The sequence below is a fragment of the Orcinus orca genome, chromosome 12 (assembly GCF_937001465.1).
Source record: "Orcinus orca chromosome 12, mOrcOrc1.1, whole genome shotgun sequence".
NCBI lineage: Eukaryota > Metazoa > Chordata > Mammalia > Artiodactyla > Delphinidae > Orcinus > Orcinus orca.
Window position 1 is genome coordinate 54,818,337 of NC_064570.1, and position 27,943 is coordinate 54,846,279.

At 34.8% G+C, this 27,943-nt stretch overlaps 1 long non-coding RNA gene across 2 annotated transcripts; it reads right to left on the minus strand.

Moving 5' to 3' along the window:
* Positions 1-302: 302 nt before the first annotated feature.
* Positions 303-27,800, minus strand: LOC125960727 (uncharacterized). 2 transcript variants are annotated; one of them, XR_007470696.1, is made up of 4 exons: positions 27,737-27,800; positions 5,842-6,019; positions 1,139-1,309; positions 303-756 (listed from the first exon to the last, which is right to left on the minus strand). It is a non-coding gene; the product is annotated as an uncharacterized LOC125960727 (long non-coding RNA). The 2 variants fall into 2 exon arrangements; XR_007470695.1 differs by lacking the exon at positions 27,737-27,800 and adding an exon at positions 9,124-9,296 and having other exon boundaries at positions 5,842-6,022.
* Positions 27,801-27,943: the final 143 nt, after the last annotated feature.

A 27,943-nucleotide genomic window follows, 5' to 3' on the forward strand; every position in this document is an offset into this window, starting at 1 on the left:
ATATAAAACCTATCGCCTTAAAGAAATTAGAGACCCTCTTCCTGTTTTCAATTTGCTCTAGAAGCATGATAATATAATTCATCTAAAATTTCCATAATATTACTACTGGTTAAAATATTGGGTTGGCCAAAAAAGTTCATTTGGGTTTTTCTGCACAATGTTACAGAAACCTGAACGAATGTTGTGGCCAGCCCAATATATCATACCTTTTGGACGACTGGTAAAAAGTTGTGGAACAACCTGGAAGTAAGTTGCACAGCAAACAGGGAATCTGGAGAGATTTTATTTAACAGCTGGGGCAGGATGCGTGTTATGGGTCATCTAAAGCTTGTTATGGAAATGACTTTTGGTAACTCTAAACACTGCCCTTCTATAGATTGGGCAGTTGGAAGAGATCAGTTTTGTAATCTATCTATTATGTTTTAGCAGGGAAGCAACAAAATAATTGACACTCCACAGACATGTTTGGTTCTCAAAGCTGTTTCATAAGCTTCAATCATAAACTGTACTCACATCAGCTTTAAATGACACAACGTGCTTATCCAAAAGGCAGACCTGGAAAGCAGCCTGTGATAAGTGATTCCTGTCACAACACAGCTCTGCTTCAGTAGATGTGTGTAGGGTAGATGACAGCAAGATGCCCAACAGCTGCTGGCTGCTGAACTAACATGAGATGACACAGGCAGGGGTGGCAGGCAGAATACATTCTTTTAAGGATATTCTGAAATGAACCATGGCTTCAGATAGGTGGAAAAGCTAGGGAATAAAAAGATCAACTTAAAACTGAAATAGTTCTTAAAAATCATAGAAAGCGTGACTAGACTAAATGTCAGTAAGGTCTGTAAAATTCAGATAGCATTTGTTTGCAGAGAAAGGTTTTCAGTCATTCATTTGTTTTTTCAAGCATGTCCACATACGTACATGACTTTTGTTTTGAATGAAGAAAATTGTCAATTTTAAGAGATTTTTGGTTTCATTATTTTAGGTATGTTTACTCTCTGTTGAAGCAAAGTAAATAACACTGAGTTAAATTTGTTTTAGACAAAAATATCCAGTATTCCTGCAAACCATCCTAGAACACTAATCATTTTGTACCTCTTCTGATTAATCTTGTCAGTAATAAGACTGTTTTCTTTACCTGACGGTTACAGTTTATCTTTTCAGTAAATGCATTTTCTCTTTTGGAAAGTTGACAAGGAGCACATCCACGTCCCTTGTAGCTAATGGCTGTTATCACTTTAGGTTTACAGATGATAGATTTTCTTCTAAATAACCTCCAGGGTGATCTTCATTGTCAGTGTTGTCATCCCTTGAATTTGGATATAGTTGATGGAGTTATGCCAGTGCAGCAATGAAACTTCCCCATGACCAAGATTTTGCCATATTTTATACTGATAATATTATCAAATAAACATATTATGCTCTTTTCTACCAAGTTAATCATGAAAGCTATAGAAATATAAAAACACACAAAAGAATAATAAAAATAAATCTAAAATTAATTTCATTCATGATATTGAATGAAATAGGTGCTTTCAGCATCAAAAAATAAAAATTTGACCAATCACTTAAATGTTACATTTACAGTAATATCTCTTAGCTGAATTATTTTTTCATTTAGGTGAAAATGAATGTAGAGGAGAGTGCATTCTAATTTAATGTTTCAATTTTAATACAAACTACTTGAGAAACCATGGTGATATGTCTATTTTTTATTACTTTGTCAAAATATTTCCTTAGCCCAACTTCTTGAATATATCCATTATACATGACAAAACATCACCTCTTTTTAATAATAATCTCTAAACCTTCAGGTTGACAAATATTTATTCATGGAAATCTTATAGTATAGTGTGTGAATTCCCAGATAAGAGCATAAATCTGTAGTATAACAAATACAGTGGTTCACATAAGATATAAGAAAAGTAAAGCTACTGAATGTTACCAATAGCGTTCAAGTCTTCATGGTAACATTATTAAGAAATAACCTCAACTTTGTGAGAGCGATTTAATCTGAAATACTCTAGATTAAATATATTTTTCAAAAAGCATCCTGAATACTCTATTTGAAATGATCACACTCTTTTCTGTGGCAGGCAGTCCAGGATAGTGGTAATATTGCCTTATTCACTGATCATCTTGACTACGTAACTTCAAAACGTCTTCCACGCTGGAATGTATCAACCATGACATATAATATGATCAGAGTCAAATCTTTGTAGTAGTGGTATTACTGACCTCAGTCTGTTTTAACACAATGAAAAATATTTCATGTTATTATGTGCATCTGGATTTTAGTCAAGTTTCAGTTTGTTGAAGAGTGGAAAGTAGAAATTGATGCGCAGTTTCAACAAACATCCCAAGTTATACATTTGTAAAGAAAATTTAAAATTTAAGTGAAAGTATGTTTGTTTCATATCACATTTAATAATTCTGTATTACAGGTATATATTTCATATATCCTCATCACTTTAGATATATTATTACTTTTAATTTGTAAATCTGCATGTGAAAGCACAGGTTTAGAAATAAATCTTAAACCAGAATGGAAGACATCAGTATGGATGTACCTAGGTTTACAATATCTACACGTCATTCCCATAACACAAAAGAAAATGCTCAGTATGGAGACTATATCAATTAACTATCAACTTATTTAATGTTCCAATTTAAGGAACTGTAGGTCTTTGAACATATGTAAAAACCTAAAATTTTAAGTCTTTGTATAACTTTGAAATCAGGTCACGATTTGTAAGGGTTCATAAATGCAAAAGGCGTTCGACCCTTCATAGTGGAAAACTTTTATTTTATATGGATGAAAAAATGTATAACACGAATAGTACTTTACAGTGGAAGAATATGAACTTATGGATAAAATCAGTTTATGTGAGACAATTATTCAAAATGTAAACTATTTTTTCACAAATATCCAAAAATATAATTATGACGTGTAAAGGTGCCATTGCTCAGAATAATTATAATTCCAATGAGTCTCTCTTTATGAATAATATAACTACCTATTTTTGCTAATCTAATTAGGAATGTGTAGCACACTGTCCTTTGACAGGTCCATTTGTGGGTTTAATTCCTGACTCTAACTTTCATATAATCTAGTATATTTTTATGACCTATCTTAAGGAAACATAAGCTACAACATGCACAATTCTAAAGGACAATTGGGAACTTATACAGCAAGCTTCTGAGATGTTCAAACACTGACAGGCACCATTTAACTCTCTATGAAACTATTGTCCTTCAATGTGTAGAGTACAGATGACTGTAGATATGACTCAACCTTTCAGGCAGATGAAGAAGAATCATACAACAAAAAGATCTTGTAGGGCTTCCCTGGTGGCGCAGTGGTTGAGAGTCCACCTGCCGATGCAGAGGACACGGGTTCATGCCCTGGTCCAGGAAGATCCCACATGCCGCGGAGCGGCTAGGCCCGTGAGCCATGGCTGCTGGGCCTGCGTGTCCGGAGCCTGTGCTCTGCAACGGGAGAGGCCACAACAGTGAGAGGCCCGCGTACCGCAAAAAAAAAAAAAAAAAAAAGATCTTGTAGTATTTGTTCCAAGCTGACCATATCCAAGGTGGAGTCCATGCACCCTGATTTGTTCCAGGCTCCTGTGCCCCTTTCCCCCTGTTCTGGCCCTAGCTGGGATTTTCAGAGACATTTAATTATTTACTCCGAATCATCCTTTTGCAGCAGCTAATGGAAGCCTGAACTGATGCCAGGCTTGTAGTTACCACCAATAGTGACTTTCTGTAGTTTCCATTATAAGATGGAAATGGGAAAGGGAAGGTGGAGAAAAGTAATAATATTTATTCTAAAAAGCATATTCATATTAGAGATGAAAGTCACATTTATTAAGTTAAAATATTCCAATTAGTATTATTTGGGGGAGGCTGTTGATAGATTCATCATGGGTTCCAAAATGAGAAGTTACATTCCACTTACGTTTTCCTATATTCAGACTTTTGTTTATGTATTTTGAGAAAATATTAGATTCCCCAAACATGAAATTTAATAAGTACTCATATGCAAATAGAAGAAAAAGTATCTTAATGAAGAATACAGAGAGAGTCTTTGTGTCTATTCCTGCATTTGTGTTGGCCAACTTCAGAACAAAACTTCAGAAGGCATGGCTGCTCACAAGTGTTTTTTTTGTGTGTATTTGTGTGTTTACATGTGTGTGTGTTGCTTTTTAGTTCTTAAGCTGTGAAATAATAGGGTTGGATTCTAGAAATTCTAAAGTCCCCCTGCATTCTAAACTTTCATATATATGATAGAACTTTGAAAACAAAACTATTGCTAAATGCTTATAAAATACTTCGATGTTTTACTTCTAACGGCTGTTTTGGTTAACTGCTTAATGGAGCTCTGAATGTACTTCTCTGTGTGTGCATATATGTTTATTTTGTAATCATTACAAGTAAAATCTTTTTTTTTTAACTTCATGGTTTCAGAATTCCTTATGAAGCTAACAGTAATCAAAATTATGATTTGGCAGTTTCTTAAAAAGTTAATTTTTTCATTCCTACTTGCATGAAATATCCAGGAAAGGCAAATCTACAGAGACATAAAGCATGGGGCTTGTGGTGGGAATGCAGAGTGCCTTTTTTTAGTTCTATTTTATTTATTTAACATCTTTATTGGAGTATAATTGCTTTACAATGTTGTGTTAGTTTCTGCTGTATAACAAAGTGAATCAGTTATATGTGTACATATATCCCCATATCCCCTCCCTCTTGTGTCTCCCTCCCACACTCACAAAGCACCGAGCTGATCTCCCTGTGCTATATGGTGGCTTCCCATTAGTTATCTGTTTTACATTTGGGAGTGTATATATGTCCATACCACTCTCTCACTTCGTCCCAGTTTACCCTTCCCCCTCCCCGTGTCCTCTAGTCCATTCTCTACATCTGCATCTTTATTCCTGTCTTGCCCCTAGGTCCTTCAGAACCTTTTTTTTTTAGATTCCATATATATGTGTTAACATACGGTATTTGTTTTTCTCTTTCTGACTTACTTCACTCTGTATGACAGACTCTAGGTCCATCCACCTCACTACAAATAACTCACTTTCGTTTCTTTTTATGGCTGAGTAATATTCCATTGTATATATGTGCCACATCTTCTTTATCCATTCATCTGTTGATGGACACTTAGGTTGCTTCCATGTCCTGGCTATTGTAAATAGAGCTGCAGTGAACATTGTGGTACATGACTCTTTGAATTATGGTTTTCTCAGGGTATATGCCCAGTAGTGGGATTGCTGGGTCATATGGTAGTTCTATTTGTAGTTTTTTAAGGACCCTCCATACTGTTCTCCATAGTGGCTGTATCAATTTACATTCCTACCAACAGTGCAAGAGGGTTCCCTTTTCTCCACACCCTCTCCAGCATTTATTGTTTGTAGATTTTTTGATGATACCCATTCTGACCAGTGTGAGTTGATACCTCATTGTAGTTTTGAACAAATAAAATTTTAATTTCACAAAATGAATTCAGATATTTAGGAAAGTTTTGACATCCAATACAATATTTTAGCATCCAGTTTAGCCCCTTTCTTCAACTGAAAACTGAGAGACACAACAATGGTATATTATTCTAAGAAGGAATTCATTGTCTTTCTCTATAAACAGATAAAGACTTAGTATGACCAATATGGCAGTGCAAATACAACATAGGCTTAGGAGAGTTGGACTTTTGTAAAAGTTTTAATTCAGCAGAGATTCTTTGCTACTATGTAGCTGCCATCAAATTGAGGGGGCTCAATAGAGGTTAACAAAATCATATAGTCATACTGAGAAGGAGTGATTTTAATATGTTTTATTTACCTTATAAAGACACACTGCAACCCTCCTCCATTGATCTAAGATTTCTTTGAATGATTTGATGACGTGGCTCCAGGGTCAATTGCTTGCCTGTTATCTTCCCAGAGTTATTGCTTTGGTCATCTGGCATTGTGATTGTGATTGTTGCCTTTTTGAATGTTGAAGTGCTGTCATTTATTTCCTCCTGGAAAGTAATTGCATTTATATTTGATTTTTTTGACATGTGAAAAAAATGGAACAAAACAGCAGGATAATGAGCATCCAATTCTAAGTTAATCGTGGCACTGTTCATAATTTGTATACATGAATTCTGTTTCAGAATGTAATTTGATCTGAGCTGAGCTTCTCTAAATCTAAACGAGGTGTCTCACACACAAAAAATCACCTTATTTTTATCCATTGTAAACGCGCCAATTTTTGAAGGCCTTTGGGAAAGTGTACAGAAATAACAATATAAATTGAAATAAATTCAGGAGGTAAATTTTTAAATTATCTCATAAAATAAAATATGTAGAATCATTTCTTAGTACGGTTTGGAACATGGACAAAGGTTAAGCTTATCATAAAATTAATAAGCAAACTGTTGCACCAAAGCAGATGGGCTGGATATACGCACTAGAATGCATACTAGATTCTACCAGTTCTATGTTCCTCACCACATTACCTGCACTGCTAAAAAGATATAGATCTTCATTTATTATTTGTGCATCTCTAATACCCACAGCACTTTTCTGGTCCATTATTGTCAATTACATGTTTTTGTATATTTAAATAAATTAATAAATCTGGTCAAATGATATCAGATTAGCTATAAGAAAAATTCTCATTTTGTATCAGTTCATCTCATAAACTGCTTGGTTATAAGAAGTCTCACACATAAATATTAATAAGCCCCTTCCTGTTTTACCAATAATTCGTGAGGCAGTGTGATATCACAGAGGAAGCATATGATACCAAAATACCTGGGCTGAAAACCTCAATGCTGCTCATACTAGCTGCTTCATCTTGGATAGATTACTTAATTTTTCAGAACCTCAACTTCCTTGTCTGTAAACTGGGGTTGAGATTGTTAGGTGAATTTGGAATGTGTAAAGTACCTGGACTAAGTAAAATGCTTAGTACAATCTAAATTGCTTAAAATGCTACTTACTGTTGTTGTTACACACAAAGTAAACTAAATAGAATGAAAGAGTAGAAGAATGTTCAAATAAAATCACATTTCATATAATTTAAATTTTGAAAAAATACTGAAATATTGATACATTGCATTAACCTGTACATTTAATAAATAGATGACTGATAACAGGATGAGGCAATAAGATATCCTTAACACTTATAGTCCATTTTAGAAAATCTTGTAAATTATAAAAATTGTAATGATACTATAATAATATAATCACCATTTATAAATTGATATATATATATATAAATGTATATAAATTTGACTACTGTTAACATTTTAAGGAACATTTTAGAAGCTCTTTTTCTGTTTAAATATCAATCTGTCACTTATCCAGATATCTGACAGAATTAAATGATATTGTACATGCATGTTTATTTCAGATAATATTATGATAGAAATGTTTTGCAAACATGAACTTCAATAACTGCTTCATTGTATGGATAAATGCATAAAAATGGAGTAATTCCACTATGTGTCACATTTAGTATTTTGAAGTTATTTGCTAAAGCAGACAGTGCTGCAATAGATAAGTTAGTATAAAATTATTTGTATTTATCTAGACTATTTCTTTAAGATAAATTACTAAGGATACTATTTGTGTTTTAAAGTGCACAAACAGGGCTTCCCTGATGGCGCAGTGGTTGAGAGTCCGCCTGCCGTTGCAGGAGACACGGGTTCTTGCCCTGGTCTGGGAAGATCTCACGTGCCGCGGAGCGGCTGGGCCCGTGAGCCATGGCCGCTGAGCCTGCGCGTCCGGAGCCTGTGCTCCGCAACAGGAGAGGCCACAACAGTGAGAGGCCCGCGTACCGCAAAAAAAAATAAAGAAAGAAATAAAGTGCACAAACAATAGAAAGCTTTTCATATATAGATTCCCTTTAGAAAGGTGGAACCATTTTACACCAACATCAATTATCTTGCTGATACAGCACATCTTTATAAATGCCATTGTTATTTTTTTCAAAAGCCCTTCATATTTTGATGTGAATTTTATTTATACTTCTTTGTTAGATAGTGAAGTTGTGTCTATTGGTCATTTACATTTATTAGTTTGTGAATTTCATTTTCTTTTCTCTTGCCCAATTTTGTATTTAACTATAAGAGCTCCTTATAGATAAACAAACCTTATAAAGATATAAGCCTTGTCACACATGCATCCATAAGTACCTTTAGCAAAATTGAATGCAGAAAAATATATGAAAGATTATTAATTCAAATTCACCATGACTCTAACGAAGCTTAAGATTTAGTGGTCCTCTCTTACGTGGAGCCTACTAAGCTCTTAAGATAGACACTAGCAATATGTTCATATGGTTATGTGATTTTGGAAAATTTGCAAATATAAGACTTTTATGTGTTGATTCACCTCTGCTTCTCTAGGGCACATTTCCTCACCTGTTGGGGGACACTGTAGAAGGTATGGCATTTTTTGGATCTGGCTAAGGAAAAGTTACACAGTGGAATACATTTAGTTTGGCTTTATTAGAATATGTTTATGTTGTTCACTGTCTATTTTGTTTATCCTTGTTCTTTTATTTTCATAATTGTATATTCTTTTTAAAAAATTGCATGCCCAGATATATAAAACTTGACACCCATAAAACTTGTATCCATCACAGATATCACTATAGGTGATTGATAGATTACCTGAAAGGTAATTTTCAACGGGGAACAAACTAAGCCAAAGGCAACATGCCAAGATGTGAAGGGCACTCATTTTTAAATGTTTGAACTGCAGGTCTCCACTGAGGTCTATATAACTATCTCAGTAATTCCAGCTCTCACCCTTATCCGAGATCAACTAGGCCAGTTTGGAGTAAAAGTGAAACAGCATTATAATATTCCTCCCCTACTCAGGAGCAGGACAAAGAGTAGGTTTATCCTTGTCCTACTACTGTTTATGTGTCTTTGATATCAGAGAAGACTCCAATATGCTATAACACCAGTAATATCCCCACTCCCAACATTCTACTACTGTCCCAAAGACCTTGTCCTTACTTAGCCAAGCATAGTTTCTCTCCAGAAAAGCTAGAGAGCAGCTCTTTTTGTAGTAGGCATACACAACAGTGGTAGTAGGGTGGAGTTAAAGTAGGAGGAAAGCTTACATTGCACGTTGTGTTCAAGTTCATCTTTTCTGGCATGTGACTCATTCCCTGTGCCATATATAGACTGTGCTTGGAGCATAGTCTCATTCTCTTGCAGTCATGGAAATAATGAAGACAACATCAAAGAGAAATATGAACATTTCATAGAAATGTAAGAATAGGGAAGAAAGGCTAACACCTGGAGTTAGGATAAAATTTGGGGGAAAAGAAAGAGAAAAGTAATAGAAGAAAAAGGCTATTTAGCTATAGGTAGCAATGTGTGGATGGATGAACAATTGATGTATTATGCAATTCTTACATTATTTTACATTCCAATTTTACATTATATAATATTTAAAGAGCATACTTTTCAACTAAAAAATGAGACTGCCAGAAGATTGGTAACAGTTTACACTAAACACTAAGAAAGTAAAAGGCATGTGCATAATCAATAGTATTAATAACAGATAAGGATTGATATTTGATTTAGAAATGTATTACTACTGAATATGAAGATTGGAGGTAATAAGAAAGTGAGAAAAAAAAACTGTGCTATTGTTGAACTCAGCATATTTGACTTTATTTTTGGTATAGTTATAGCTAGTGTTCAGAAGATCATCTAAGAAAGTTACTGAGTGTACTAATGAGTATTATCTGGCATAAACCACAGAAAATTTTATGGCATTATAGTAGGGCATTTATTCAGAATATAAACTTCTACACCAAATAATAATTATATATTTTTTTCAGAGGATTAATACAAAAGCAAAGATTTGATACTGTAACATATAATGAATGAAACCATTTGTTGATTATTTCTCAATTGTTTTTGCTATAATTCTGAAGAAAATCCATGTAGGACAGAAAACAATTATTACTGGATTTGTAATTTTCTTCAATGTAAATATTTCTATTAGTGAATATATTGTAGAGTACACAGGATTTGTCCAGAAGGTGATAAGACTGATGAGGATAACATAGTTACTCTACAAACACTGACTCTTGGAAAAAAATAATTTGAAGGGCTATGGATAAGAAAATGCCACAAGTATGCATGAAAATATTTCATATTGCAACTGATGATCCTCCAGCAAATTCTAAGGATTTCTCTAATCCTTGTGAGCATTCTTTAAGCATTGTAGTCAGTGAAGCTACAATATTGATCTTTGTATGACCAATGTTTTAATAACCATTTAAAACTTTAGAACTATTTTTTTTAAAATTTATGTTTATCCAATATTAATTTGAAAATACTGTCAACTCATCATAATAAAACATATGTTATAGAATGCAAGAAAAATTTAGTTTTGAAGCTAGCTCATCTAAAATATACAGATTTCAATACAGTTTTGTCATGCTTTTAATTAAGTAAATGTTTAAAGAAAAAATATAGTAACAGATATTTAGTACGTAAATCTAATGGCTTATAAAACAAGTGAATGACTGAAGATTCTTTGAGGAAAACCAAAGCAATAATCAATTTCTTTTAATTTTGGATAAATTAAATTAGAAACTTAGAAAGTATTTTGGTCTTTTCATTGTTCCAGATGGTATATGTAATTTAAATAATTATGGTGTATATGTGACCTAAACTCTAGTAAATATATAAAAATAAAATGATAAAGAAAGCATATCATATTGATAAAGTATTGATTTATAAGAAATCCAAAACTTATGATATTCTCTTAAACCTATCATGGCTCTAATAAAAGTATTACAGAATATTTTCAGTAATACATATGAGACATGTTTGTGAGTAAATCTGTACCTATTAGGACATGTTTTATTTTGCCAAGAAAGACTGACAAAAAATGTAGGTCAGAATCGCTTATATTTGTACCATTTTCTTTATTCTAATTATATTCTCCAAAATGTACTGAGTCTCTTCCTATTTGTGTTAACATCATTGTCCAACCAAATGAAACATACAGTGCAGTAGGCTGCAATGAATGGTATAAAGTTCTTTGATAATGCATTCTTCTGAACAAAGAAAAGAAAACTACAGATAATTTATTTTCCTGTCAATTGTGAAATCACAGAGTAATGAAAACAGAATAAGGAACCAAATGTATTAGTCCAGTGACAAAGCTTGAAATGAAAAGAGAAAATGGTTAGAAATTAACCTGTACTTGGAGTCCTAAGGCCTTATAACTCCCTTCTCATGACATACGTTAAAAATAATTCTAAGTTGCACTTGATATATGGGATATACAGGTACAATTCTTATCATTTTTGATAATAATTTAATTTGCCTTAGTTAATTATTTCTAGCTGATAAATATGAGCAGAGGCAAAATTCTTTATACTGATCTGTTTAGAATATTTTATTATTACATTAATCTTTGAAAAAAATCTGATTGCTATGAATGTGTTTACAGGGCAGATAAGATCTAGAACTCAAATTTTATTTTCAACAAAAATGCTATATATTCATTGAATAGATCCAATAATTGTAATTTTATATATATAGGTAGAGATAGAAATTTTTATTTCTCAAAATTGTTCCAGAGACTCTGAAAGATGAGTCATTTTAAAAACAGGGAGAAATATGTATATTATGTTGTGCTAACATATGTAAAAAAAATTACCTATGAAACACATTAATTTTCACAAAACACTTTAATATTGATCTTTTTATGACTCACAGCAGATAATTATGGTATATTTAAAGTAGTAAGGAATTAATTGAGTTGTTTTCCGTATAATTACTCATAGGAATACTAGTATACATATATGCATATTGAGACTTGTACCATTTATCTCTACTACTTCAGTGTACAATTATGTTAGTTGAAATTTTGACTTTTTTGTGTAGAAAGATTAAATACTACCAAAGTTAAAATATATCCAAAAGAACCCTCTTTTATAAATATATAATCTATGTTAGAAAACTCAATGTGTTGTTAAATAAGCCTTATTTTATTTTTTAAATTGTTTCATTAAACTTTTACATTGATATTTATTCATTGTGAAGTATCTACAATTATATGGCAAAATATGAAATTAAAACACTAAAGTCCATCTACAAGAAAGCAAACAAAAAATCTCCAATTCATTCCCATCCCCAGAAGTAATACTACACATATTATTCTGACAATTATATTGTACCTTGAGTTCTAGTAGAGATCTTTACTGTCCATATAGTTCATTCTTTCTAATGCCTACTTCCATTTCCATAGATTGGATTATTATATTTGTTTATATTATAAATAATGCAATACATAATATGATTTTTGTAAATAATTATATAATAATTCTTTTTAAAAATTTATTTGTTCATATAAGGAATGTTCCAGTGAACCATTTTATAAAAACTTATATTTTGATGATCATTTTTGTAAGGTACAATCCTAGAATTAGAAATGCTGGCTCAATGATTATGCACATTATATTTTTTGATTGATATATCTAGGTTGCTCTTTAAGCACAATATTAATGTTCATTCTCAACAACAAGATATGAGAGTACTTATTTCACCACACCCTTGCTTTTGAAAACTTAGATAGGTGAATGACATCTCATTTTTGTTTTAATTTACTTGTTTCTGAATAATAGCATGCTTGAATATCAGAACATATTTCCATTTTTTAAAGTTAAATATGTTTTATTTGGCTGCCTTTCTTAATCATTAATAATGACTCTGAAACAAATGGCATTCATACTGTCAAGCAAGAAAAAAATCTTTTTCTTGAGAAGAAGAGGGCAAAATGATTCAATTATTTTCAGTAAAAGTAGTGTGAATCAATGCAGGCTGGTCAGAAGGGCACTACTTCAACCCAGAAGCAATCTGTTCTGAATGTAGATAAAGTGTCTTTGTGTTTGGGTAATTAGTTCAATGTAGATAACTTCTATGTGTCCTAGAAGAGGCTTTCAACTAATAACTTTATAAACAGATCTGACAGACTTATTTTTGCCCTGGGCAAGGTCATTTTAAGTCATGGCAGCCGTAAGAGGAAAGGAAAAACATCTTAAGTCCACTCAAGTGATGCGTATAGCGTGACTTTATGTTATAACATGAGACTTAGCTTAAGCTCTAAAGCGGGTATCCACATTATAAAGGCGGTAAAATACACATTTAAAAGCCCTGGATTAAGGCATTCTAATGTAATAGATAAATATCAGACCAATATTAATACATGCTCAAATTATAGAGGCACTTGAGAAATTTATCTCTCCACAGTGAAAAGTAAAATCAACTTTGTGCATTACAAAATATTAATGACATTTGAAATTCAGCTTATTTTTCAATTTGATCAGAAGCCAGATAATGGAATATTTTCACATGATAAATAATCAACTTTCCTAGTTAATTTGGAAATCAATACCTATAATAGGAATTACTAGGGCTTCATTAACCTCAGATTCAAGAATGTCATTTGATAACTATTTTCTGACTATAGGAGGTTCATATAAAATGTTAGAAAATTTTTCTAGTAGTTGAGACATCTGAGACACTAAATTCATTTTAAAACTATAAATTCCAAGTAATCTTGTTTGATCTTATCAAAAAACAGAGGCAGGAAAGGTTACCTTAATTTACCCTAAAGGATATTGTATTCCTGAACCCAGATCTTATTTGTGTGTATGAAAACATCCTTGTATTTTCCTCATATGACATTACAAATGACAGTTATTTAAAGAGTATACTGCAACCATCATTTATATATTTAAGAATGTGAATTCACATACTAGTAAATGCCTCTCTTGTGCATCCAGAGTAAACACAAAATCTTTGTTTTTCTGGATGGAATGGCCAGTTTGGTGAACCCTTCATGGTCAGAGTCTTCTCTGATATAGTTTTTGTTGAAAGCATTTAACAGCACAGTATTGCTACAACTATTACTCTTTTAATAAATGACAAATAGAGGGGATTGGTGAGGATGGTGGAGTAGGGGGATGTTGGACTCACCTTCCCTCACAAACACATCAAAAATACATCTACATGTGGAAAAATTCTCACTGAAAACAAACTGGAAACTGGCAGAAAGATTCCATTACAACCAAGGCTGTAAGAAAGATCCACATGGAATCAGGTAGGAAGAAAAGAGAAGGGATCAGGTCGGACCTGTGCCATGGGGGCGGGACTCAGAGGAAGAGGAAAAATATAGGGGTGGAGATCCGCCCTCAGGAGTGAGCAGTTAGAGCCACATATTGGATGCCCGGGTCCTGCAGTCCAACAAAGGGAAAATCAGCCCCCTTGGCTGGTTGGAGTGTCTCTGGGGCTAATAGGAGGGCTGGACTCTGCTTGTGAGGAGTGTGTGGGTGCTGGCTGGCTCCCGAGGCAGGGTGGAAAGGATGGGTTGGGAACTCATGAGGAGCTGCCCACTTGCTGACCCAGCAAGTTTTAAGTGACCCAGCCTGAGCCAAGTGAACACTCTAGCCCCACTTGCTTCACGTCATAGCCCACCACCAGAGCAAGGGCTACCTTGAACAGGGAGAGAGCTTGGTCCAGGGATGCAGAGGTGACCCTGACTGACCTGGGGCAGCATCTCAGTGTGGCAGGGGTGGCCATTGCTGGCGCTTTCACAGGGAGCACATCAAGGGGTGATCCCCAATCTCAGAGAGTAGCCAGACAGCACCAGCCCATGCCCCAGTACACACTAAGAGCCCAGGAGGGCCCCACCTGCACTGTGGCACAGCTCCACAACAGGGGGGTGGGGGGTGGGCTAGGCCTGGGGGAGTTATCACCTGTGAGGGACAAAGGAGACTAGGATGTAGTGGGGGCAGCCCTTGCTGGCACTTGCACAGGCTACACATTGGAAGCAGCCCATACCTCTGTCTTCAACTGGCCTGCCACAGCCTGTTACCCTGTCATGAGTCAAGAACTCCAATCTTTGGAGCAAGGGTACCAGTGTTGGGAGGGGGAGAGCACACACTTAAAGGGAACAGAGCCAGCTCAGACCAGACTCTCAGGTCTTCAGCTCCATCACCTTGGGATCCAACACCATCCCTAATAGGAAAGTAATAGCCACTGAGCAAAGGGGAAGCCCCACCTCCTGCCTGGCTCTGGCCCTGGCCACTCCATCTCCAACCCCACTTCCTACCAAGGTGATAACTGCCAGCACACCCGGAGGAAAGACACGGCTTCTATTCATATCACATCCAGCAATCCCATCAAAGAGAACAGGCACATACAGACTGTATAAGGATGCTCTCACATAAGGAACCCCTTCAAGATTCAATAGGTACGTGTTTGACCTAAATTCATAGAAACAGAAAAAGTTAAGCAAAATTAAAAAACAGAACTGTTCTCAATTGAAAGAGTAAGAGAAAAAAACTCCAGAAAAAATAACGAAAGAGAAATAAACAACATATAAATAATTTAAAGCATTACTAATAAGAATGCTAAATGAATTAGGGAAGAGAACAGATGAACACAGTGAAAATTTTACCAAGGAACTAGGAAATATAAAAATCAGTCTAAACTGAAGAATATATTGACAATAACTAATGAAAAACATACTGGGAGGAATGAATAGCAGACTTCAAAAAGTCTACAAATAACAAATGTTGGCAAGGATGTGGAGAAATGGGAACCCTTGTGTATTGTTGGTGGGAATGTAAATTGATGTAACCACTGTGGAAAACACTATGGAAGTTCTTCAGAACACTAAAAGTAGAACTACCATATGATCCATCAACTCTACTCCTGGGTATATATCAGAAGGAAATAAAAACATTAATTTGAAAAGATACATGCACCCCAATGTTCACAGCAGCATTATTTATAATTGCCAAGATATGGAAGCAACCCAACTGCCCATCAACAGATGAATCGATATATATATATATACACACACATACACACACACACACACATATATATATATATATATATATTCAGCCATAAAAAGCAATAAAATTCTGCCATTTGCAGCAAAATGGGTAGACCTAGAAATTTTATGCTTAGTAAAATAAGGCAGGGAAAGACAAATGCTGTATAATATCACTCATATGTGGAATCTAAAAATAAACAAATGTATATAACAAAACAGAAACAAACTCTCAGATATAGAAAACAAACTAGCAGATACCAGTGTGGAGAGGGAAAGGGAGGGGCCAGATAAGGTTATGGGATTAAGATATACAAACTACTATGTATAAAATAGATAAGCAACAAGGAAGATATATTATACAGCACAGGGAAATATAGCCATTATTTTGTAGTAACTTTACATGAAGTATAATCTATAAAAATATTGAATCACTATGCTGTAATCTGAAACTAATATAACAATATAAAACAACTATACTTCAATAAAATAGGAAATGTATAAAAATAATAAATTACAGATACTGTTGATAAATTTAGAAAAGTAAATTTTTGTATTTAAACCAATATGCATTTAAATCACTGCAGTATAGACAACTCTACAGACTGCAAGAGCACCTATTCTGAAAGACTGATGAGTAATGAATATGTTTATCTGTTTTAATTTAAACAATAGCTTTAAGTGAACAAGACACTTAAAGTTTTGAAAATATCATACCACCTATATTTTACCATTATTTTTTAAAAGTTACTGCAAAAATATAAAGACATTTCCCTGTGGTTTTTATAATCAAGATTCTTTTTATATCTATTATTTGTCAAGTTCTGTGCTCACATACTATGGAAGAAAAGCACCACAGTCAAAATACAAGATATGTATTTGGAGGTACTTCAAAAAATAGTTTTCAGTAGATTATTTTTTAATCTGTCAAAACTACACTAACAATGTAAACCAGTTCAAAAGTATTCAGTAAATTGTCCCTTTCCAGCTTCTTAGCTACAGATCCCAAAAACCTTTTCCAGTAATAGTGTCAAAAGATTTTTGTGTATCCTTCTACCAGCAAATGTGCTTGTCTATATATCCTAGCTTTTTTTACTCAGGGTATCATACTATTCACATTGCTCTGTGTTCCCAGTGGTAAAACTTATAGTTTTACTATGTAGTGTTTCTTCTTCGCATGTGCGCACGCGTGTGTGCACGCGCATGCACGCATGTGCTGCGTGCACATGTGTGCACATGTACCCATGTGTACATACCTGTGTGCGTTCTTTCTGATATTTGGAAGACTGTTTCAAGTTAGTATACTAGTTATCTTCAAAAGTCTAATATTTTACTATTCACCTTACATTAAATAATCTAATATAGAGGCTCATCTTTTCTCCACTTGCATATTCTGATTTATGTTACTTTATTTTTATTTCTATATCATCCTTAAATGCTATAATTCTGTAACCATTATTCTGATTATTTTAACCTTAGTTCTATTTTGTATGACTTTTAAAACTTACCGTCAATTTTTTACTACAGCTGCACTGATTTTCTATCACTTGGCTAAAACGTCAATGTCTACATCCTGCTTATTAGTAATATTTTCCTAGAAATCTTGTATATTTGAAAATATTTGTTGCTTACTTTATAAGTGAGGAACAGTTTAGCAAAATATATACTAATGGGTCATGCCAAAGATTCCCAAAGACTTGGTAGATAATATTTCATTATTTTCTCACATTAAATCCAGCTTTAAAGAGGTCAGGGACCATTTCAATATTTTCCCATTATCAATGACTCTTCTTTCTTATTGCCTTTTATTTTTCTTTGTAAATACATATCCCAGTAACTCTACTAAACATATGTCTCAATATAACCAATTAATAATGATTTTTTTTAATCTCCTGGGAAGTGATGTGCTCTTTTAATCTCTAAATTCAAGTTTTGCTTACTGAGAAAAAGTTTATTTTAAACAATGTTTTAAATATTTTTCTATTCCAGGTATTGTTGTTTCTCACAACACCATTACCTGTATAGTTCATTTCCTTTAAGAGTTTTATATCTTGTCATTTACTAATAATTATTTTAAAATTTTGCTTAGTTTTCTCAAGACTCTCTTCTATTCCTGGATATAATTTCTGAACAGTATCTCTTTTCTATTATTTTTTCTAATACAGGCTTTATTTCCATGGGTGGTCGTATTTTTCTTTTACATGTTTTCGAGACTCAGTTTTTCATTCTTTTATCTTCCTTAGCTCATGTTTTAAAATCATGAATGTTTTAAGTAATATTTTACTTCTTTTGCTCTTGATTTCAAAATACCAACTTTATTCACCTGGATCCATGGAAATGTTCTTTTTTTTTTTTTTTACAATTCTCATGTTCTCTAAAGCAAATTTTCCCGTTTTTATAGACTTTCTGTTTTGCTCCTTTACATTTTTTTCACTTTGGTCGTTTAGTTTTATGAGTCCTTTTTAAATTAATACTCATATTTTGAAGTAGGTTTTTTTTTTTTTTTTTCCCTTGAACGTGCTCCATGTAGAAGGAGAACATGGCTGAGGTCACAGAGGAATTCTCTGGGCTTTCAAAGTTTCACTTAATCCATATATAACACTTTATGATACAGAGTTTTCTAAAGAAGAATAATTGTTGGGGGGATAGGAGTCTCCTTTTACTTTGCTTAATTTGATAGTTAAGGCTGGGTTACTACCACCTGCTAAATTTCTTCTTAAAAAGGTACCGCTTCTGCAAACTTACTTGTTTGGCCCTTTCTATCCTTGCATTCTCTGATATAAATGACATTCTGAGAGGATTCCACAGCTAACCCATGTTTTCAACAAGAGATTCTTAATGCAGTCTCTCAGGATGTGCCCCTTGATTTGTAAAATTCTGTGCTTGCCAATGTTACCTATGATCTATAGCTTCCAGCTTCTTGTTTCACTCTGGTCAATATTTTCTGCTTTTATCAGATAATCTTCATTTATTTATAGATTTCATTTATAGTTTCATTTAAAAGTGTTTTCTGATTTCATGAAATGTAGTTTCTGTTTCTTGAACCTCTTACTTTTGGTTGGATTCAGAAAAAAAGAAGGAAACAAAGATTTGCCTTCCTGGAAAGAGTGCATTTTCACCTAGAATACATAGGAACATAGGGACATGGTTGAAAACAATGGGATTGTATCTGTTTATCTTAAAATATGGATGCTAAAACAATGAAGCTATTTTGGAGAAAGCCACTGTATCCATTTGATTAAAAAAAATGTTTTAGAGTGATGTCAATCTAAGATTGATGATGTAGTGATGGTGGGTTAAGAATGGGATTTGATATTAAAAAGCAGATAAAAGCATAAACGAAAATAGTTTGAAGCTTAGTGCCTTTACTGGCGCCTAAGAATAGTTTAGTAAGGATAGAATGTGAGCTAAAAAAGTGAGTTCCTGAACTATGAATGGAATAAATATTCAAAGAGAAGGGGGAACAATAAGCAGCCCATTTAGTTAACAGAGGAAGATCTGTTTGCTCACATAAGAGACAAGATATCCAGTATGCATTTGATATTTTCCTTCAGTGTTATTAAAACTTTTTCCAATTAATTATTTTTAATTTAAAATAAAATATGACAAACTGGCTAATCTAATAAGCTGTATTTATAATTCCAAGTGATCTGCCTAGTTTGACCTTTTAGTCTTAAAAAATTAAAAACCCAGACTGATTCTAATTGTTGTACTTAAGCCCACTTAATAAGACACTTGGTGACAGAGTCCAAATAAAAGAAAAAATGAGACAAATTAAAATTTTTCTCTCATTCTTGCACTGAATTCCTTAACTTCATCTAAGTGAATGATATGACACCAGATTCTTGAAAATGATATAGCTAGATATTTTGAAACTCCTGAAATATTTCTTTATCTCTTTATTATGTTTTATTAATTGCAAAATGAACAGCTTTTTAGTTACATGAAATTTAATTGAATTTTTATAGCTCCTGAGGTACTTGGGGATTTCATCTGTTTAGTGTAAGTCACCTTGGGGAGGGAGGGAACTCTCAGTAAAAAAGGGTCTTTTAAAAACCTTCATCTACTACAGAGAAATGAGAAGCATAGGCATCTGACCTTGCTTACCCTAAGGAGCCTATTCAGTGTTCATGGAAATATCATGTGCAATGTTGATGGAAATATAATCATCCATGGAGTCAACATTATTGGGGTTAAAAGTTCTGCCATTAACTATTTGGGTGACACTGAGAGAGTCAGTCGGTCTACCTTTTTGAACCTTGTTAAGCAACATGACTAAAATAGGATTATAATATATACATCATCAACTAAAGTTTTCCAATTTCTTAACTCCTTGGTATAACACATTTTTGAGAACTTGTTCTATTTTGGGCAAAGTTTTAAGTTCTATGGGTACAGCTGTGAGCACAAACACCATAGCTAAAACTCTGCTTTCAAGACTTACATACTGGTGAGAGAACAGCAATAAAGTAATCAAATAAATAATTATCAGAGAATGGTATGTGATAAAAAGACAGTAAAACTAGGTCATAGGAGATATTGACTGAGAGTAGACTTTTTTTTTTTTTTTTTTTTTTTTTTGCGGTACGCGGGCCTCTCATTGTTGTGGCCTCTCCCGTTGCGGAGCACAGGCTCCGGACACGCAGGCTCAGTGGCCATGGCTCACGGGCCCAGCCGCTCCGCGGCATGTGGGATCTTCCCGGACCGGGGCACGAACCCGTGTCCCCTGCATCAGCAGGCGGACTCTCAACCACTGTGCCACCAGGGAAGCCCAGAGGGTTGATCTTTGATGTCCTAGTCAAGGAGAACTCTATGATGAATGGCACTTGAGCTGAGACCTAAATGATAACTGGAGTGAACCACGTGAAATCCTGAAGAACTCAGAAATATCCAGAAAAATAAAGTTGTTCAGGGAGAGTAGGAGAAGTGCAAAATGTGTAGTGGCAAGGGGTATAGAATTATAATTTTTGATGGATTTTAATGAGATCAGTGTGGCTGGACAAATTAATGAACGTGAGAGTATAGATTAAGATAAGGCTTGAGGGGAGGGTATGGGTCAAGTCATGCAGCGTGGCCTCGTAAAAGTTTGGGATTTTATTTTGATTACAATAAACACATTTTTTTTGTTTGTTTTGATAAGATCACTCTTGTTCTTACATGGAAAGGAAAGAATGGACACAAAGCAAATATTTTTAATATATTTTCTCTTGTAGTAATTTTGAGTTGATATATGATAATTTATAACAACCACCTGGCATTTGCAGACCTACCTACCTCTAACTTCTTTATCCTTTAATCCATCCATTTTGGACTGTAATATTGAAAAGTGATAGGGCTTCATGAGGAAGAAACTAAAGACTAAAAATATATATTCGTCAACTATTGCTGCATAACAAAAATAAACAAACTCTCATTTGAATACCCTGATAACATATATTTCTTACAGGTCTGTGGATAGGTTGGAGAGGTTCTACTGACTCAGCTGGTTAAAAATCTCTAAGGGACAGATGGAACTGGGTCAGCTGCTAAGTCTCTAATATCAGTAGGCTAGCAAGGACATGTGCTACTCATGGCAATGGCACAGGTGCAAGAGTGTAGGCTCTAAATTGGCATATTGTCACTTTCACATACATTTAATAGGCAACAGCAAGTCAAATATCCATGCCTGGAGTCAAGAGACAAAGGAATACACTCTGCCTTTCAAAGGAGAAAATGCAAAGTTACATGGCAGAGAGAGTGGACACAAGGAGAGGGGAGAATTGTGGACAATACTCCAATCCATCAGGGAAAGAAAGGCTCTATTTTCCAGAGTAGCCCAAGAACTTTAAAAAAAAAGAAAGGAAAAAGGAAAAGCCCTGAAGAGTTATTCTTTCCTTACAACCTACCTTTCTCACTCAGGACCCTCAGGTTCAAACTTCACGTATGTAATGTTGTTTGCTATCACGTATTCAAACATTAGTGAATAAACTTTGTGTTCATCATTTTGTACCTCCCAGAAATCTACACCACACACTCATTGTTTAAAGCATTTTAACAACTCTGTAATTAAACCCAACATAATTTTCCACATCACAGTTTAAGCTTAAAATACTGAACTTTCTGTAGCTTCCTGCACTGGTATTACACCATGCCATTTTATACCTTTACACATTTGTTTATGTCATTTCCTCTACTATAAAATTTCTTCCAAAAAGTAGATATTCGGTACACATTATGGAATTAAAGTATTAAAGAGGTAACATAAGGAATAAAATGTCATTTCATATACTAAACGAAAACAACCTTGAATTATAGCACAAAATCGGTATCACCAACTTTAGCACACTGGGCAATATTTGAAACAGTTTCAGTTAAACAAACCCATGTTACTTTAGTTTTGTTCCACCAAAAAATAATTCTGACAAGTGAAGAATTGGGAGAGAACTCTAGCAAATGTGATATAAAACATAATTTAAATCTTCTTTCAAAGGGGTAAAAATGTAAATGTAAAAAGTGTAATTCTCTAATTATAACGGAAAAACATATGACATAAAAGAGCCAAATCAGATGAATTACAACTAAGAGCAACTTAAAAAACAAATAGGAGGATGACAGACTTATGAATGCTACATATTGCTCTACCAAGATCACCATAAAAGGATTATTTGTATCTAATTTTTATTTGGATTTATAATTATCAATAAGACAAAAGAGTAAGTAATTATATAAACTTATTTAAATAAGTCTAAAGCCTCCATCATCTGGTGACAATGATAGCATAAACTACTATAGCTCTATCTATGTGTAAAGTATACACAAAATATTTAATAATATCAAGATATCCAAACTAAATACCTTATTCAATATCTGATTATCAAGGGAGGTAAAAATTAAGAAAAAGATTTCTGTGCTATGGGAAACTAAAATTAGCCTGGGCTGGTTTGTTAAAGACAGAAATGTACATGCTTTGGACACCTAGACAAGCCATGCAATATATTGATTAATAATGATTTTTTTTTTTTTTTGTAACCGTGGACCCAAGGAAAATTTCAGGGAAGTTTATACTAGGTTGTCTGCATGTTTTATTGATAACATTGATATTTATGATTTGAACCTAGTTTTAATGAAATCCACAGAGCTCTATCATTGGGGCGAGTCATGTAGCAAGAATGTGCCCATCTGACCAGCAGGATATAAGAAGTCCTGACTGAGAATCCATGTTGAGCCTCCTGGTCCCAAGGTGTTCCATGCATACATCCTTGGTTCCCGATTCAAGAGAGAAATTGTGTCCTTTATTGCCCAGTAGAGAGGGGATGAATGGAACCTGTGCCAGTTCTTTTGGATTATTTGTTGTGGGGCAACTTTTGGCAATGAGGAGTATCCTTACTATAATGCTTTGCATTAAACTGTAAAACTGCATAAACTGCAGCTTCAGAGGCCTTTCCATTTAAAGTCCTGTTAATTTTCTTTAGGAGTCAAATTTGTTTGACTGCCACCCTAGTGCAATTACAAGTGTTATTACAGTAAAGAAAATAAACTTGATTAGTGAAGTCAAAAATATGTCTCTCCAGCAGGCAAATTTCTTTAGTGATGGGAATCTGGGCACTTACATTTTAAGCAAGTATTTCTTTTGTTCCACATTGGTTGTGCAAATTATCTTGCACGTCATGAACTAGATTTCTGAATGTACTTGGAGGGACTCTGGATGTATTTCTTGGCCATTAAAAGTGTAGTAAAACTGAAATTATTGCAAAGATGTGACTACTTTGTTAAATAATGCAAGTGTAATAAACAAAGTTAAAGTCAATTCACCCCTACAAATGAATTTTGCTACTCTTCCAGCATGAGATTAAATACACCCTTTTCATAAATTATGTCATTTTTCCATATGTTTCAAATGTATTATTTCATAATTTGAAATGAACTTTAAAAAAATTTTCCCAAACATATGGATGGATTAATGGACAAACCCCACCATTCCTCCTCTACTTTTTATCTAAGACAGGTCTTCATATTTTCTGAATAGTTCTAATTTTAAAATTATATATATGTACTTAAGATCTGCATGCTTTTTGTACCATTTTGTAACACATTTAGTTGTTGCTTCATTTGCCTATATTCTTGAGATTTTTCAAATGTAACATTAAAACTATTGAATATATCTTTGTAGTCTAAGTCAGCTAGCTTAGACATCTGATTATGGGAATTAGGACACAGTTACGTTTATAATCCAAACACTAAACCAAAATTTAAAAATCATAGGGACTTCCCTGCCTTCCAGTGCAGGGGGTGCAGGTTCGATCCCTGGTCAGGGAGCTAAGATCCCACATGCCTCATGGCCAAAAAACCTAAACATAAAACAGAAGCAATATTGTAACAAATTCAGTAAAGACTTTAAATTGGTCCACATAAAAGAAATTTTAAAAAAGTCATACATGGTTTATTGCACTGTTAAAGAGGGAGCATTTGATAACCTACTCTTTTGGAAATTTTCTATTAAAACAATTAGCATCTATCTATTTATTACTTAATCTAAAATAGCCCTTTAAAGGATGCCTGCTAACAGGAGCATAATGTTTGTCTGCTTCTCATTTTACCAGCAGCATATCCCCCATCAAAAATAAAAAGTAAAAAATCCATCACTTTATAAACAAATTGTTTCCTTTTATGTACATGATCGTCTCAAGTAATTGTGAATGTTAAGAAAAAGTGCATTTTTCAGAGAAAAAAATGTATAAAGAAATCTCAGGAGATTTAAGTTCTGTTTCCTGCTTGAGCTGTCTGCTAGGTGGTTAAAGGCAATGAGTTTTCAAAATGTGGTACTATGGAGGTGATTGAATTACATTTTAAGATAAGTATATATATATTTTTTCCTCAAATCTTACATTTGAATTGTGAACTCGTGTATATATATATATATATATATATATATATATATATTTTTTTTTTTTTTTTTTTTTTTTTTGTGCGGTACGCGGGCCTCTCACTGTTGTGGCCTCTGCTGTTGCGGAGCGCAGGCTCAGCGGACATGGTTCACGGGCCCAGCCGCTCCGCAGCATGTGGGATCTTCCCGGACCGGGGCACGAACCCGTGTCCCCTGCATCATCAGGCGGACTCTCAACCACTGTGCCACCAGGGAAGCCCCCCCATTTAGGTTTTTACATAATATTGAGCAGAGTTACCTGTGCTTACAGGTCCCTATGTAGGTCCTTGTTGGTTATCCATTCTAAATAAAGCAGTGTGTACATGTCAATCTCAAATTCCCTAACTATCCTTTCCTCCCACCCTTTCCCCCTGGTAAGAAAGCTTACAGTTTTTTCCCAAGCACACAGAGATCATAGGTCATAGAGCTAGGAGTAGAACTCTGCTCTTTGTGTTGTTTTTTTTTCTTATCTGCTATAACAATCCTTTACATAAAAATGTGGAGTAGCAAAAGGCAAATTAACCTAAAAGCCAGATACTTTAACAGTGTGAGGTGAATGTGTCCCTGACAAAAACTACATCTAATACAGCATAAAAGTTGGCAGTTCTGCTATAGAAATCGAGCTATCTCAAAAAGCATGAAGCAGATGATCTCAGTAAAACAGCAATTTCTATCCTATAGTTAGTTTGCTCGATGTACCCTAAGAATAGAGTATAAAATATATTTTCTAAAACACTTCTCTCATTTTAGTGGACAGCAGGTTCTTAGTGTTAATGCTGTATTTTGCTTTCTGTTGCATGCTGACAGATCTAGTCCTCACCAGAGCAGCATTTCCCATCAAAGATATTTAGAAAGTATTTTTACTATGAGGAAACTTGAGTCTTAAGTTACTGACCTTTGTCCTGAAGCAGAATCAAAAGTGTTTCCATACTACTATCTCCTTGACTCATCTCAATTATAACAAAACAAAATAAATCTTTAAGACAGAACTGCACTTAGGATAGCTGATTTACTATTGTTCTGAGCTAACAAAAGTCTTCTTCTTCCTAGTGCATTTCAGATGTGATAATAACAAAATAAATCTCTTAGAAGCAAACAAATCTCTTTGGGAGCTAGAGAAAGCTCTTAAAAGAGTCATTTTGAGATACCCAATTTCTTCTCTTCCACATTTGGATGCTCAGATATGTTTTGGAGAGAAAGACACTTAAAAGACTGCATGTCAGACACCTTGTCTCCTTTTTGGGACACATTGTGAAAAACAAACCACTTAAATGTGCTGCCTAGTAGCTCATTTTATTTCTATCTATTGCTCTCATTTCTTCCAAGGTGTCAAATGTGTTCTAATGGACTCATACTTAGGTTAACATTTATATATAATGAAAGGAAATGACTTTGAAAAAAACATAATAGTGTTTATCCCATAGAGCTCAAGAGAAACAGACAAACGTGTTTCTTTCCACACTGCTTTCTCATTTTTTTCTGAATTTGTACTTTACCAGTCATCGCCTCCACTACGTGATATTACCGCTGTCCTGTAGAAAACTTAATCATATTAGGGTGGAAACCAAACTCCGCATTCTCCACCCCACTCCTAAGGCTCTTTTCAAATGCTGCCTTGTCCTAGCTAACAAATGGCAGTGAGTTCCCTGAGTCTCTCTGCTACTCCCCGTGCGGCATATCCCCACAGAGCACTCAAGAAACTCGCTGTTCGGAACCGCCCCCAGGCACAGACCAAAGCTCCAATAAAAGCTCCCGTTGGCCCTAGCCGAAGAGCCAGAAAAAGGGTGGCTTAACAACAGAAAACTTTATCGGCAGTACTTACCCTGCTCCAGCCGAACGCCTGCGGAAAAACTGTATCCACGCCACCCCCCCCCCCCCCCCCCCCCCCCGCTTCCTGTGACTTCGGCAGGGCCCGTGAGAGGCTCATTTTCAAACTCCGCCCCGCCCCCCTCACCAATCCTGGAAGCAGGAGGCAGGGGGGTGTCAATTGGACCTAGCAGGGAGCTGGTTTTCCACCCCTGAGACAGAGAGGCCGGTGGCGGGTAGCACTCTGATTTCACCTCAGGGCAGTGTTAGTAGGGTTCACAAATTGAGCTTTCCCCGCTGCTGGGCAGCACGGAGACTGAATGACTTAGGGCAAAGAGGGGCCAGTTACCACTCTGCTCCACCCACAGCATCCACAGTCATTACCAGCGTTAAGGAACTGTGCCTCCATATCCACCTGGCATCCACAAGGCAGAACAAAGTCAAAGTCGGGGGCAGAGTTGGTTGACACTCTCAACTTCTCCCTTACTCACCCCTAGTGTCCACAGGACCTTGCTGGGAATTGAGGCAGAAGGAAGTGGTACAACATTTACAGTACTGAAAGTAATGAAGGCAAATTCTATATCCAGTGAAAGGAATCAGGAACGAAGGAGAAATACAGACAAGTTTAGATGAAAGAAAACAGAATATGTTTCTAGCAAAACTATTCTTGAAGGCTGGTTAAAGGAATTCTCCAAATAGGCTTGGAACTTCAGAAAAGGAAAGAACAACAAAATAGGGTAAGAAATGAAAGAACAATAAAACAACTATTTTACATCTTATGGGTTTATTATATCATATTTGATGATTGAGGCTAAAATTATAATACCGTCTGACATTATTTATGCTCAATGTATGTTGAGGAAATACTTAAGACAATTATATTGAAAAAATAGGGAGAGTCAAGGTGGCTCTATGGAAGTAAATGCAGATCTAATCATGTGACCCCCTCCATAAACGCTTTCTGTGGTTAAAACTGCACTTCTGATAACACTGAAATTCTTAATAAACCTGAGGGGACTTATATACCTGGTGACACTACATCCTTTGTCTTCACCTTAAACCACTTTCATCCTCCCTTCGTGCGCTCCTGCTGCTCTGACTTTCTCACATGTGTTTCAGTTTCTGAGATGCCTTTCATTTAACTTACTACTACTCACCCTTTAAGCGCAAGTCAGAAGTCACCTCCATAGGGAGGACTTCTCTGACTCCATCCCAACCTGAATCACATACTTGTTTGTATTCTTTCACTACCCGTTCCAATTCCGTTCATAGCGTGCAATAATGGTGGCCATTATGAGTGTGGAAAAGTATTTTTTATATCTCTCCTCACTCAACTCTTTGCTCCATAGGGGCAGAGGCC